This window comes from Oncorhynchus nerka, linkage group LG27, assembly GCF_034236695.1.
Source record: "Oncorhynchus nerka isolate Pitt River linkage group LG27, Oner_Uvic_2.0, whole genome shotgun sequence".
NCBI lineage: Eukaryota > Metazoa > Chordata > Actinopteri > Salmoniformes > Salmonidae > Oncorhynchus > Oncorhynchus nerka.
The window spans coordinates 49671623-49684864 of NC_088422.1; the positions used below are offsets into that span (position 1 = coordinate 49671623).

The 13242-nt window shown below is 43.5% G+C and overlaps 1 long non-coding RNA gene across 1 annotated transcript; it reads right to left on the minus strand.

The window, feature by feature from the left end:
- Positions 1-688: 688 nt before the first annotated feature.
- On the minus strand, positions 689-11418 carry LOC135565327 (uncharacterized). Its single transcript, XR_010461535.1, has 2 exons — positions 11258-11418; positions 689-1086 (listed from the first exon to the last, which is right to left on the minus strand). It is a non-coding gene; the product is annotated as an uncharacterized LOC135565327 (long non-coding RNA).
- Positions 11419-13242: the final 1824 nt, after the last annotated feature.

A 13242-nucleotide genomic window follows, 5' to 3' on the forward strand; every position in this document is an offset into this window, starting at 1 on the left:
TTGGACATCAATGGCAAAAGTGTCATGCAAGTAATCCATACCGGTCTTAATGCACTCACTTCCAAATCTAGTTTTGGATTAGAGACTGATCAAAATGATCCTATTTACTCTTTATAGTCAGATTTGACACTATAATTAATGTTTGACTCATATTGATCACACATAGGCTTTTAAAAACAGAAGTTGGTTTGAGGCCGGTCCCATTTAAGACCTAACCAATCAGGCGAGGTCCTAACTAATCAGTTAATTGATCAATCAAGTACAAGGGAGGAGCGAAACTCAGAAATTCACACCAATAGAGTTTGGCACCCCTGCTCTGTGGTGACCTCTCAATAGAGACGGAACCTGTCTGATACTCAGGGTACTCATAATTCTAGTCCAGTATCCAGTCTGGGTTTGTATTTATCTTTTTGGTCAAACATTATGAAATAAAAGGAATATTCTAGTTGATCAGAAGATGTCTCAATTCAAAATGTACTTTAATCTTGGTCAATTAATACTGATTACCGCAGATCTGATTGAATCCTGGCCTTCCTCAACAAGATGCGTAAAGAAGACCTGCAGTTCCACTGTAACCCCACTAGATGACACACATGTAATAAGACACAACTAGCTGATAAGGGGTAGAATTGCCTGCGATTGTAAAGCACTATAGCTCTTAAAGTAACTCCCCAATATTCAAATCAAATCAAAATCAAATCAAATTTATTTATTTATATAGCCCTTCGTACATCAGCTGATATCTCAAAGTGCTGTACAGAAACCCAGCCTAAAACCCCAAACAGCAAACAATGCAGGTGTAAAAGCACGGTGGCTAGGAAAAACTCCCTAGAAAGGCCAAAACCTAGGAAGAAACCTAGAGAGGAACCAGGCTATGTGGGGTGGCCAGTCCTCTTCTGGCTGTGCCGGGTAGAGATTATAACAGAACATGACCAAGATGTTCAAATGTTCATAAATGACCAGCATGGTCGAATAATAATAAGGCAGAACAGTTGAAACTGGAGCAGCGGCACAGTCAGGTGGACTGGGGACAGCAAGGAGTCATCATGTCAGGTAGTCCTGGGGCATGGTCCTATGGCTCAGGTCCTCCGAGAGAGAGAAAGAAAGAGAGAAGGAGAGAATTAGAGAACGCACACTTAGATTGACAAAGGACACCGAATAGGACAGGAGAAGTACTCCAGATATAACAAACTGACCCTAGCCCCCCGACACATAAACTACTGCAGCATAAATACTGAAGGCTGAGACAGGAGGGGTCAGGAGACACTGTGGCCCCATCCGAGGATACCCCCGGACAGGGCCAAACAGGAAGGATATAACCCCACCCACTTTGCCAAAGCACAGCCCCCACACCACTAGAGGGATATCTTCAACCACCAATTTACCATCCTGAGACAAGGCTGAGTATAGCCCACAAAGAACCCACTAAAACCAAATAAAATACCCCACACGTCTAAATCAAACAGAATATTAACCACTAACAAATATTAATTAATAGGTGGGTTGTTTGTGGGTGCTGATGTGTGTGTAGCAAAAATCGTAGGGTAAACACAAACAGCAAAGCAAGGCCTAGCTTAATTTGGGAGTTTCCTTAACTGCTGAAATCCGGGCACTTTTAACTGCTCTCCTAAGGAAGCCTTTCAAAGGGAGAGATACAGAATATTTGATAAACATTCAAAAAAACTTGGTAGCAGACATTCCATCAGAAAGAAAATAAACATGTACTTAGTTTTCCGTCCTAAAAACTCTTAATCATTTATCAAGTTTACTGCATCTTGGGCAGGAAGTCTCGATAAACCCATGCGTATACAGAATTATACTTCAGACACATTTATACTTCAGACACATCAGATGATAGAGTGTCCCATAAAGCTGAATTGGGCACCTTCTAAGGTAAACAACATTCTTGTAATCGTAATCTTTTGCAGTTGCATTGACATGTAATTCTGTACAAACTGTCCCTAATTTCCCCACTGCGTCGGTCACAGCCTGTTTGAGTTCAGTGTGTACTGGCGGCTATCTATTGTTCCACAGAAAGGTTATCTCTAACCCAAACAACAGATGACTTAACCACGAGAGCAGTAGACCAGGCCTTGAAGAGTGAGCAGCATCAAATTACTAAGATTATTGCCTTATTGGATTGCTATCTGAAAGCCAATTACCATTCACTTTGTTACTTTCAATAGTCTCCATAATCTATTTACTTCTACTAAAACCGTCTCTTTCCAGTAGAACAAAAAAAAATCTCAATCACTGCTCCTAATTTACACGGATCACACTCAAACAATGTTCTGCTTTTCCCCCTATTGCAAAGTTTAAAACAAACATGATAACTTTCTCCATATTGGAAGGCATTGTTTTCATTTTAGTATACCTTCAAAAAGTTACTCTATATATATTTTTTTACCAATCTCTGTCGGATATTCACTTTCTGCTTCAATATTTATTAAATGTCTATTATTTTAAGATTCCTATGTAAAGCTTTGGAGGGATCAATATGTATTAACTGGGTTGGCACTTTATCAGTCCCCAGTAGATGTCATGCTCTGTCCATAATAAGTCTCTACCTAACACTTTAAACAGTTGAGTAGGTGAAGACAGAAAATCATTGGTTCTAATTTAACAGGATACGGGCTTATTTAAAAATGTCGTACCAGGGTGGAGGAAATCACATAAGCATGTATAGTTTTATTGGTTAGTGGTAAATCAAGTCCCGTTCAATGCTTTAACCTCATCTTCATCAAAGGATCCATAAAGGGACCACTCTGAACAGAATACCTTTTACACCACTTACGAACATCTGCATGTGGGTGTGCAAGCTGTATATATGTATTTAGTCTATTCTTACTTCATCAGATCATCATCGTAATAACCCATTATACAAATATTCTGTTACTTTATCTCTAGTAACCCATTATGCATTTGTATACATTTATAAAGGTATAAATCTTTAGGTTTTCACCTCCGCACTACAGCAACAATCACAGCGCAGCAGCCCGAGAGGTACAAATATCTTTCATTGGCTTCTCCTGTCAGTGCTCACTACCTATAGATCTAAAAACTCAGCTCACACAGAACTGGTTGGGGTATCCATTCTTTCACGCACTCAGTGATCCTCTTTCACACTGGAGCTAGTCCCCTGATAAGCTCTCATTCACTCTGTACAGTCAGCTTAATATCCACATTTCAATCTCTTTAACATTCACATTTCAATCAATCATTTTATTATCCAAATTCCAAGGAGCTTATCACCCAAATGTCAATCAATCAGCTTATTTTCCAAATTCAATACACAACTTTCACATCCACATCCACTTAGTACTATTCCCAAACACACTCGGTACTCTCCCTTATTACCACATGTGCATCTTCAACAAAGCTCTGGTTCATACATTCTCCAATACTGGTTCATAACATGTGATAGATCAATACCTCATGAGGCTTCTTTTCTCTCAGCTGAAACCTTGAAACTGAGACATTTTTCATTTCAAACTGAGACCTCTTTCGTTCTTCTGAAAACAAGGTCTGGGCATACTGCCAAGTTGCAGCTACTGATAGTGAGGATTTGTTCAGTCAGCATTCTTGCATGAACACAGAAATAGGTTTATAGAACAGCACATGAATAGAACACAGACATTTGTTATAAGAAAGCACTAACATAAAAATGTCCATTACAATACATTTATAAAAAATGTAAAGCTGAATGGCTTGAGTCAATAAACATTCAACTCTTTTAAGTAAATAAATAAGTTCAGGATAAAACACGTGCTTAACAAGTCACATAATAAGTTGCATGGACTCACTCAGTGTGCAATAATAGTGTTCACCATGATTTTTAAATGATTACCTCATCTATATACCCCACACATACAATTATCTGCAAGGTCCTACAGTCGAGCAGTGAAATTCAAGCACAGATTCAACCACAAAAACCAGGGAGGTTTTCCAATGGTTCGCAAAGAAGGGCACCGATTGGTAGATGGGTAAAAAGCAGACATTGAATATCCCTTTGAACATGGTGCAGTTATTAATTACACTTTGGATGGTGTATCCCAGTCATTACAAATACATAAACAGGCACCCTTTCTAACTCAGCTGCCCGGAGGGGAAGGAAACAGCTCAGTAATTTCATCATGAGTCTAATGGGGATTTATAACAGTTACAGAGGTTAAATGGCTGCAATGGGAGATAACTGAAGATGGGTCAACAACACTGTAGTTACTTCATAATAGTAACATAAATGACAGAGTAAAAAAAAGGAAGCCTGTACAGAATATAAATATTCCTAAACATGCATCCTGTTTGCAATAAGGCACTAAAGTAATACTGCCAACACAAAAATCCAAAACATCATTGATGACACTGAGTGGCCTAGTTAAAGTTTTGACTTAAATCGGATTGAAAATCTATGGCAAGACATGAAAATGGCTGTCTAGCAATAATCAACGACAAACGTGACAGAGCTTGAAGAGTTTTTTAAAGAATAAATGGGCAAATATTGTACAATCCAGGTGTGCAAAGCTCTTAAATACTTACCCAGAAAGACTCACAGCTGTAATCGATGGCAAAGGTGATTCTACATACAGGACGTTATGCACACTAGAGCTGTCACTTTATTTTCAAATGTCAAATTTCTTCAACGAATCTACCTCTGTTACAGAAAGTTCAAAGATTAAAAATTTGATTAACACACTAGCCATTTCCTGCAGTCAAATGACCTAGTGGCCTTGTGCTGGACATTTGTAATGTTTGTTATTTTCTAATAACACATTTCTGTATTCCATTCATGTGCTTTTCTAATAACCATTACCTGTGTTCCTGCAAGTGACTGACTGAACAAATCCTCACTATCAGTTACCAGTTTTCCTGCAAGTGACTGACTGAACGAATCCTCACTATCAGTAGCTGCAATTTGGCAGTATGCCCAGAACTTTGTTTTGAGAACAAAATATATCTCAGTTTCAAGGTCTCAGCTTAGAGAAAAAGCCTTGTGAGGTATTGGTCTGTCACGATATGAAACAGTATTGATCGGTCACATGAATGAAACAAAATGGGTATGATTAATTAATTATGTTAAATCATGTAAATATAACTTGTCTGTGTATAGCTGTATTGTCACACCCTGACTTTAGATATCCTTATTATTCTCTATGTTTGGTTAGGTCAGGGTGTGACTCGGGTGGGAAATTCTATGTTTTCTGTTTCTTTGTTTTTGGCCGAGTGTGGTTCCCAATCAGGCAGCTATCTATCGTTGTCTCTGACTGGGGATCATACTTAGGCAGCCCTTTTTCCCACCATTAGTTTGTGGGATCTTGTTTTCTGTTTAGTTACTGTTGCCTGACAGAACTCTTCGTTTTCGATTTTGTTATTTTGTTATAGTGTTTTTTAAATTCGAATCATGAACACCTTCCACGCTGCGCCTTGGTCTACTTTTTCTACCACCAACGAGAGCCGTTACATGTATATAAGACAACCTCTGGGACTGCCCCAGCAGAGCTCCTGACAGACAGACGTTCACAATGGTGCATCAAGTTTGTTGGAAGCTCTCCAGCGCGCTGACAATAAACAATGAGATTGACTTTGAGTGTCCCTGTGTAATAATTTCCACAACAGCCTGATGGGTGGAATGTTAATCATATTTTTCACAATTGATTAACATTATTTTTAAAAACCCACAGAATATCCAGTGTTTCTATATCAAACAATTTTGTTATATTTCAGTGTTTTGTGATGTGTTTATAAAGTGCAATATTGGAATGCAAACTCAAAATGGAATACATTTCAACTCTATATCTGACATGGTACATGTGTCTTCTTTTTTTAAGCCAATATTCATGTGTGTGAGGTGTATACTTTTGTTTCAAAGTAGATTTGTTTAAGATGACCAAGAAACACCCTGATTTAGCCCACTGCAGTATAAGGTTAAACGGGAACACCGGTCATTTTCTCCAAATTCATATTGTTCTCGGGGTACAATAACTTTGTAGAAGAAAGATGGACACTTTCCACTGCTCAATTACCTTCCTGTATCTGCAAGTTAAGCTATTGCAGCCTCCTTATCTCCAAGTCCTTTTATTTTAGTCGCACCTGCATCTCCTCAATGTTCTTCTGCAACACTTTATCATTCTACTTTCATACTAGGAGGGGTTTTGCTTTCTTGCATAGCTACAGATGTGATATAGAAACAGTAGAGTTGAAAACAAGCATCTCTTAAATACATTTATCTCAGTCAGACAATCCAAGATAACGAATAAACATTTTCAGAAGCAATAGAAATGACTGCAAAAAAAGAAAGAAGGATTTTGAGTAATCAACTACAATCATTTACATTACATTACATTTAAGTCATTTAGCAGACGCTCTTATCCAGAGCGACTTACAAATTGGTGCGTTCACCTTAAGACATCCAGTGGAACAGCCACTTTACAATAGTGCATCTAAATCTTTTAAGGGGGGTGAGAAGGATTACTTTATCCTATCCTAGGTATTCCTGAAAGAGGTGGGGTTTCAGGTGTCTCCGGAAGGTGGTGATTGACTCCGCTGTCCTGGCGTCGTGAGGGAGTTTGTTCCACCATTGGGGGGCCAGAGCAGCGAACAGTTTTGACTGGGCTGCGCGGGAACTGTACTTCCTCAGTGGTAGGGAGGCGAGCAGGCCAGAGGTGGATGAACGCAGTGCCCTTGTTTGGGTGTAGGGCCTGATCAGAGCCTGGAGGTACTGAGGTGCCGTTCCCCTCACAGCTCCGTAGGCAAGCACCATGGTCTTGTAGCGGATGCGAGCTTCAACTGGAAGCCAGTGGAGAGAGCGGAGGAGCGGGGTGACGTGAGAGAACTTGGGAAGGTTGAACACCAGACGGGCTGCGGCGTTCTGGATGAGTTGTAGGGGTTTAATGGCACAGGCAGGGAGCCCAGCCAACAGCGAGTTGCAGTAATCCAGACGGGAGATGACAAGTGCCTGGATTAGGACCTGCGCTGCTTCCTGTGTGAGGCAGGGTCGTACTCTGCGGATGTTGTAGAGCATGAACCTACAAGAACGGGCCACCGCCTTGATGTTAGTTGAGAACGACAGGGTGTTGTCCAGGATCACGCCAAGGTTCTTAGCGCACTGGGAGGAGGACACAATGGAGTTGTCAACCGTGATGGCGAGATCATGGAATGGGCAGTCCTTCCCGGGAGGAAGAGCAGCTCCGTCTTGCCGAGGTTCAGCTTGAGGTGGTGATCCGTCATCCACACTGATATGTCTGCCAGACATGCAGAGATGCGATTCGCCACCTGGTCATCAGAAGGGGGAAAGGAGAAGATTAATTGTGTGTCGTCTGCATAGCAATGATAGGAGAGACCATGTGAGGTTATGACAGAGCCAAGTGACTTGGTGTATAGCGAGAATAGGAGAGGGCCTAGAACAGAGCCCTGGGGACGCCAGTGGTGAGAGCGCGTGGTGAGGAGACTCTCGCCACGCCACCTGGTAGGAGCGACCTGTCAGGTAGGACGCAATCAAGCGTGGGCCGCGCCGGAGATGCCCAACTCGGAGAGGGTGGAGAGGAGGATCTGATGGTTCACAGTATCGAAGGCAGCCGATAGGTCTAGAAGGATGAGAGCAGAGGAGAGAGAGTTAGCTTTAGCAGTGCGGAGGGCCTCCGTGATACAGAGAAGAGCAGTCTCAGTTGAATGACTAGTCTTGAAACCTGACTGATTTGGATCAAGAAGGTCATTCTGAGAGAGATAGCGGGAGAGCTGGCCAAGGACGGCACGTTCGAGAGTTTTGGAGAGAAAAGAAAGAAGGGATACTGGTCTGTAGTTGTTGACATCGGAGGGATCGAGTGTAGGTTTTTTCAGAAGGGGTGCAACTCTCGCTCTCTTGAAGACAGAAGGGACGTAGCCAGCGGTCAGGGATGAGTTGATGAGCGAGGTGAGGTAAGGGAGAAGGTCTCCGGAAATGGTCTGGAGAAGAGAGGAGGGAATAGGGTCAAGCGGGCAGGTTGTTGGGCGGCCGGCCGTCACAAGACGCGAGATTTCATCTGGAGAGAGAGGGGAGAAAGAGGTCAGAGCACAGGGTAGGGCAGTGTGAGCAGAACCAGCGGTGTCGTTTGACTTAGCAAACGAGGATCGGATGTCGTCGACCTTCTTTTCAAAATGGTTGACGAAGTCTTCTGCAGAGAGGGAGGAGGGGGGGGGGAGGAGGATTCAGGAGGGAGGAGAAGGTGGCAAAGAGCTTCCTAGGGTTAGAGGCAGATGCTTGGAATTTAGAGTGGTAGAAAGTGGCTTTAGCAGCAGAGACAGAAGAGGAAAATGTAGAGAGGAGGGAGTGAAAGGATGCCAGGTCCGCAGGGAGGCGAGTTTTCCTCCATTTCCGCTCGGCTGCCCGGAGCCCTGTTCTGTGAGCTCGCAATGAGTCGTCGAGCCACGGAGCAGGAGGGGAGGACCGAGCCGGCCTGGAGGATAGGGGACATAGAGAATCAAGGGATGCAGAAAGGGAGGAGAGGAGGGTTGAGGAGGCAGAATCAGGAGATAGGTTGGAGAAGGTTTGAGCAGAGGGAAGAGATGATAGGATGGAAGAGGAGAGAGTAGCGGGGGAGAGAGAGCGAAGATTGGGACGGCGCGATACCATCCGAGTAGGGGCAGTGTGGGAAGTGTTGGATGAGAGCAAGAGGGAAAAGGATACAAGGTAGTGGTCGGAGACTTGGAGGGGAGTTGCAGTGAGGTTAGTGGAAGAACAGCATCTAGTAAAGATGAGGTTGAGCGTATTGCCTGCCTTGTGAGTAGAGGGGGAAGGTGAGAGGGTGAGGTCAAAAGAGGAGAGGAGTGGAAAGAAGGAGGCAGAGAGGAATGAGTCAAAGGTAGACGTGGGGAGGTTAAAGTCGCCCAGAACTGTGAGAGGTGAGCCGTCCTCAGGAAAGGAGCTTATCAAGGCATCAAGCTCATTGATGAACTCTCGGAGGGAACCTGGAGGGCGATAAATGATAAGGATGTTAAGCTTGAAAGGGCTGGTAACTGTGACAGCATGGAATTCAAAGGAGGCGATAGACAGATGGGTAAGGGGGAGAAAGAGAGAATGACCACTTGGGAGAGATGAGGATCCCGGTGCCACCACCCCGCTGACCAGAAGCTCTCGGGGTGTGCGAGAACACGTGGGCGGACGAAGAGAGAGCAGTAGGAGTAGCAGTGTTATCTGTGGTGATCCATGTTTCCGTCAGTGCCAAGAAGTCGAGGGACTGGAGGGAGGCATAGGCTGAGATGAACTCTGCCTTGTTGGCCGCAGATCGGCAGTTCCAGAGGCTACCGGAGACCTGGAACTCCACGTGGGTCGTGCGCGCTGGGACCACCAGATTAGGGTGGCCGCGGCCACGCGGTGTGGAGCGTTTGTATGGTCTGTGCAGAGAGGAGAGAATCAATCAAGAGTAATGAAAGCCATGCCTCTAAACTAACTCAGTGCCAGCGTCTACCTTTGTTGACAACAATGTAAAAGTACTAGAATGCAAACAATTTCAAATGGGATCCTTATAAAACAACTTGTATGTGTCTATCATTTTGGGGGAGACTTTTTGTGCCTTGGCACAGGAGTTACAAGTTAATCTGACTCTAGCTACATGCACTGAACAAAACTATACATGCAACATGTAAAGTGTTGGTCCCATGTTTCATAAAAGAACCCAGAAATGTTGCATTCACACAAAAATCGTATTTCTCAATGTTATGCACAAATTTGTTTACATCCCTGTTAGTGAGCATTTCTCTTTTACCAAGATAATTCAGTCTTCTGAAGCTGATTAAACAGCATGGTTATTACACAGCTGCACCTTGTGCTGGGGACAATAAAAGTCTACTCTAAAAAATGTACAGTTTTGTCACACAACACAATGCCACAGACGTCTCATGTTGAGGGAGTGTGCAATTGGATGTTAATTTCAATACCATAAGCCGCCTCCAACGTCCTTTTAGAGAATTTGTCAATATGTCCAACCAGCCTCACAACTGCAGACAATGTGTATGGCATCGTGTGGATGAGAGGTTTGATGATGTCAACCTTGTAAACAGAGTGCCCCAATGTGGCGGTGGGGTTATGGTAACAGCAGGCATAAGCTACGGACAAATGCATTTTATTGATGGCAATTTGAATGCACAGAGATACCGTGATGAGATCCTGAGGCCCATTGTTGTGCCATTCATCTGCTGCCATCACCTCATGTTTCAGCATAATAATGCACGGCCCCATGTCGCAAGGATCTGTACACAATTCCTGGAAGCTGAAAATGTCCCAGTTCGTCAATGGCCCGCATAATCACCAGACATGTCACCCATTGAGCAAGTTTGGGATGCTCTGGATTGACATGTACGACAGCATGTTCCAGTTCCTTCCAATATCCAGGAACTTTGCACAGCCATTGAAGAGGAGTGGGCAACATTCCACAGGCCACAATCAGTAGCTCTTTGCGAAGGAGATGTGTCGAGCTGCATGAGGAAAATCATGGTCACACCAGATACTGACTGGTTTCTTGGTCCACACATTTCGAACAATTTAAATTAGTCACCTGAAGTATTGTCATTATACCCTGATGAAGACAGATTGTCTGTCGAAACGTTGGTTATAAAAAATATTGCGTCTGAGCTCCAAGAGTGTGAGGATCTCCTTTTCTTATTCAAGTGTTCTGCTCCGCTAGCCAGCACCTTTCCTAAACAGGTGTGTGTTTCTTTCGCATCCAGATTTTCCATCCAATTGGTGACACATTTTCAAGAGAATATTCTAAAATCAGCATAAATCAATTATGCGCATTTTCCCATGTTTCCACCAAAAGGAGTTGTGGATAAAAACTAGTGCATGTGATGTAGCGCACACAAACAAGGCAGGATTAAGAAATCACAGGCCCTGGGGACTTTTGTTTTATCTCGCTCAAATGTTGTGCACAAGTTTGTGAGCATTTCTCCTTTGCCAAGATAATCCATCCACCTGACAGGTGTGGCATATCAAGAAGCTGATTAAACGGCATGATCATTAGGGTAACTAGCCCCCTGGGGTAACTGTAACCCCCACCCCCATAATTCACATTAAGTGTCACGAATACCGCTTCCTGAGTCTGTGTTTGCCTGTGTTTCTGTCCTGGAGTGTGTTTCCGGTAAATTAGCTTGTTGGGAGATCGATGTTCACCCGCACCTGTATCCCATCAGTAATCTGCACACCTGTCCTGATCATCACCTCTCCCCTTCAAAAGCTCTGACCTGACATCCATTCCCTGCCGGATCGTTAGCCATGAACATTACTCACCCGGATCATTTACCCCATTCCCGCCTGGTCGTCGGAGGATTCCGCTACCCCATTGGATCCACCTATTTACTCCCATCAACTCACCACCGCTGCCCGCTACGCCAGCTGGATATATCTACCCATTCACATTCACTTGTAAATAAATACTCACCTTCTTCCTACTCTCCTTGTCCTGGTCTGCTTCTGGGTTCGATTTTGAAAGAACGTGACATTAAGACCACAAGATGTCACAATTCTTTCCCCAAAACTTTCCCTGGCTGCCACTGCTCTTGCTCAACAACAAAAAAAATGATGTGTCATCACAACATTTGGAGATATTTCAACAAAACGATTTTGTGGTAAGTTGATCTTGAAATTTGGAAAAAGTTGTAGATATATTGCAATGAAGTTAGATCTATGACTGTTTTTTATATACAGTGCCTAACCCATGAGTTTACCTGTCAAATTACCAAGGTTACAAAACCCTTCTATGGATTATATGTCTATGGTCATAATGTAACAAGCTGTATATTTGGCATGCATGCTGCCCAAACTGCGGCCTTCCCGGCTGTAGGCATATTTGGGCCCCTACGGGCTTGGGCCCAATTCCTGACTCACACAATTGACATGTCACATGTATTTATTATGCAGTTTATTTATTTATTTTCATTTATCATTTACCCAATCAAGGCAGGGCTCCCCAGATACCCACGTGGGCCCCCTACCTACTCTCCTCCCCCCATCTGATGATTCGCAGAGCAGCAGAAGGAAGCAGCAGGCTGTCTAAACTCATTGAGAACGGGCTCCTGAGTCTTCCCGTGGTTGGCGGTTTTATTAAAACACTAAATACACTACTTGGACAAAAGTATGTGCACACGTGGAACATCGCATTCCAAAATCATGGGCATTAATATGGAGTTGGTCCCCCCTTTGCTGCTATAATAGCCTCCACTCTTCTGGGAAGATGTTGGAACATTGCTGCATGGACTTGCTTCCACCCAGCCACATGAGCGTTAGTGAGGTCAGGCACTGATGTTGAACAATTAGGCCTGGCTCGCAGTCGGCATTCCAATTTATCCCAAAGGTGTTCGATGGGGTTGAGTTCAGGATTCTGTGCAGGCCAGTTAAGTTCTTCCACACCGATCTTGACAAACCGTTTCTGCATGGACTTCGCATTGTGCACGCAATCATTTTCATGCTGAAACAGGAAAGGGCCTTCCCAAAACTGTTGGTGACGCTTGTCATTGCGCATGGTGATCTTAGGCTCTTGTGCGGCTGCTCGGTGATGGAAACCCATATTCATGAAGCTCACTGAGCTGTTCAGTACGGGCCGTTCTACTGCCAATCTTTGTCTATGGAGATTGCATGACTGTGTGCTCGATTTTACACACCTGTCAGCAATTGGTGTGGCTGAAATAGCTGATTCCACTCATTTGAAGGGGTGTCCACATAATTCTGGCACAGTAGTGTATATACTACATACTGCACGTAATATATACTGTATATATTTGTAAAACTTGTAATAAGGTACAGTGCCAGTCAAAAGTTTGGACAAACCTACTAACTCAAGCATTTTTATTCATTTTTACTGTTTTCTACATTGTACAATACTCGTGAAAACATCAAAACTATGAAATAACACATATGGAATCGTGTACTAACCAAAAAAGTGTTAAACGAATCAAAATATATTTATATTTTAGATTCTACAAAGTAGCCACCCTTTGATTTGATAACAGCTTAGCACACTCTTCGCATTCTCTCAATCAACTTCACCTGGAATGCTTTTCCAACAGTCTTGACCGAGTTCTGACATATGTCGAGCACTTGTTGGCTGCTTTTCCTAAACTCTGCCGTCCAACTCATCCCAAACCCTCTCAATTGGGTTGAGGTCGGGGGACTGTGAAAGGCCAGGCCATCTGATGCCTAGGTCATCTGGTCACCTAGCACTCCATCACTCTCCTTCTTGGTCAAATAGCCCTTACACAGCCTGGAGGTGTGTTGGT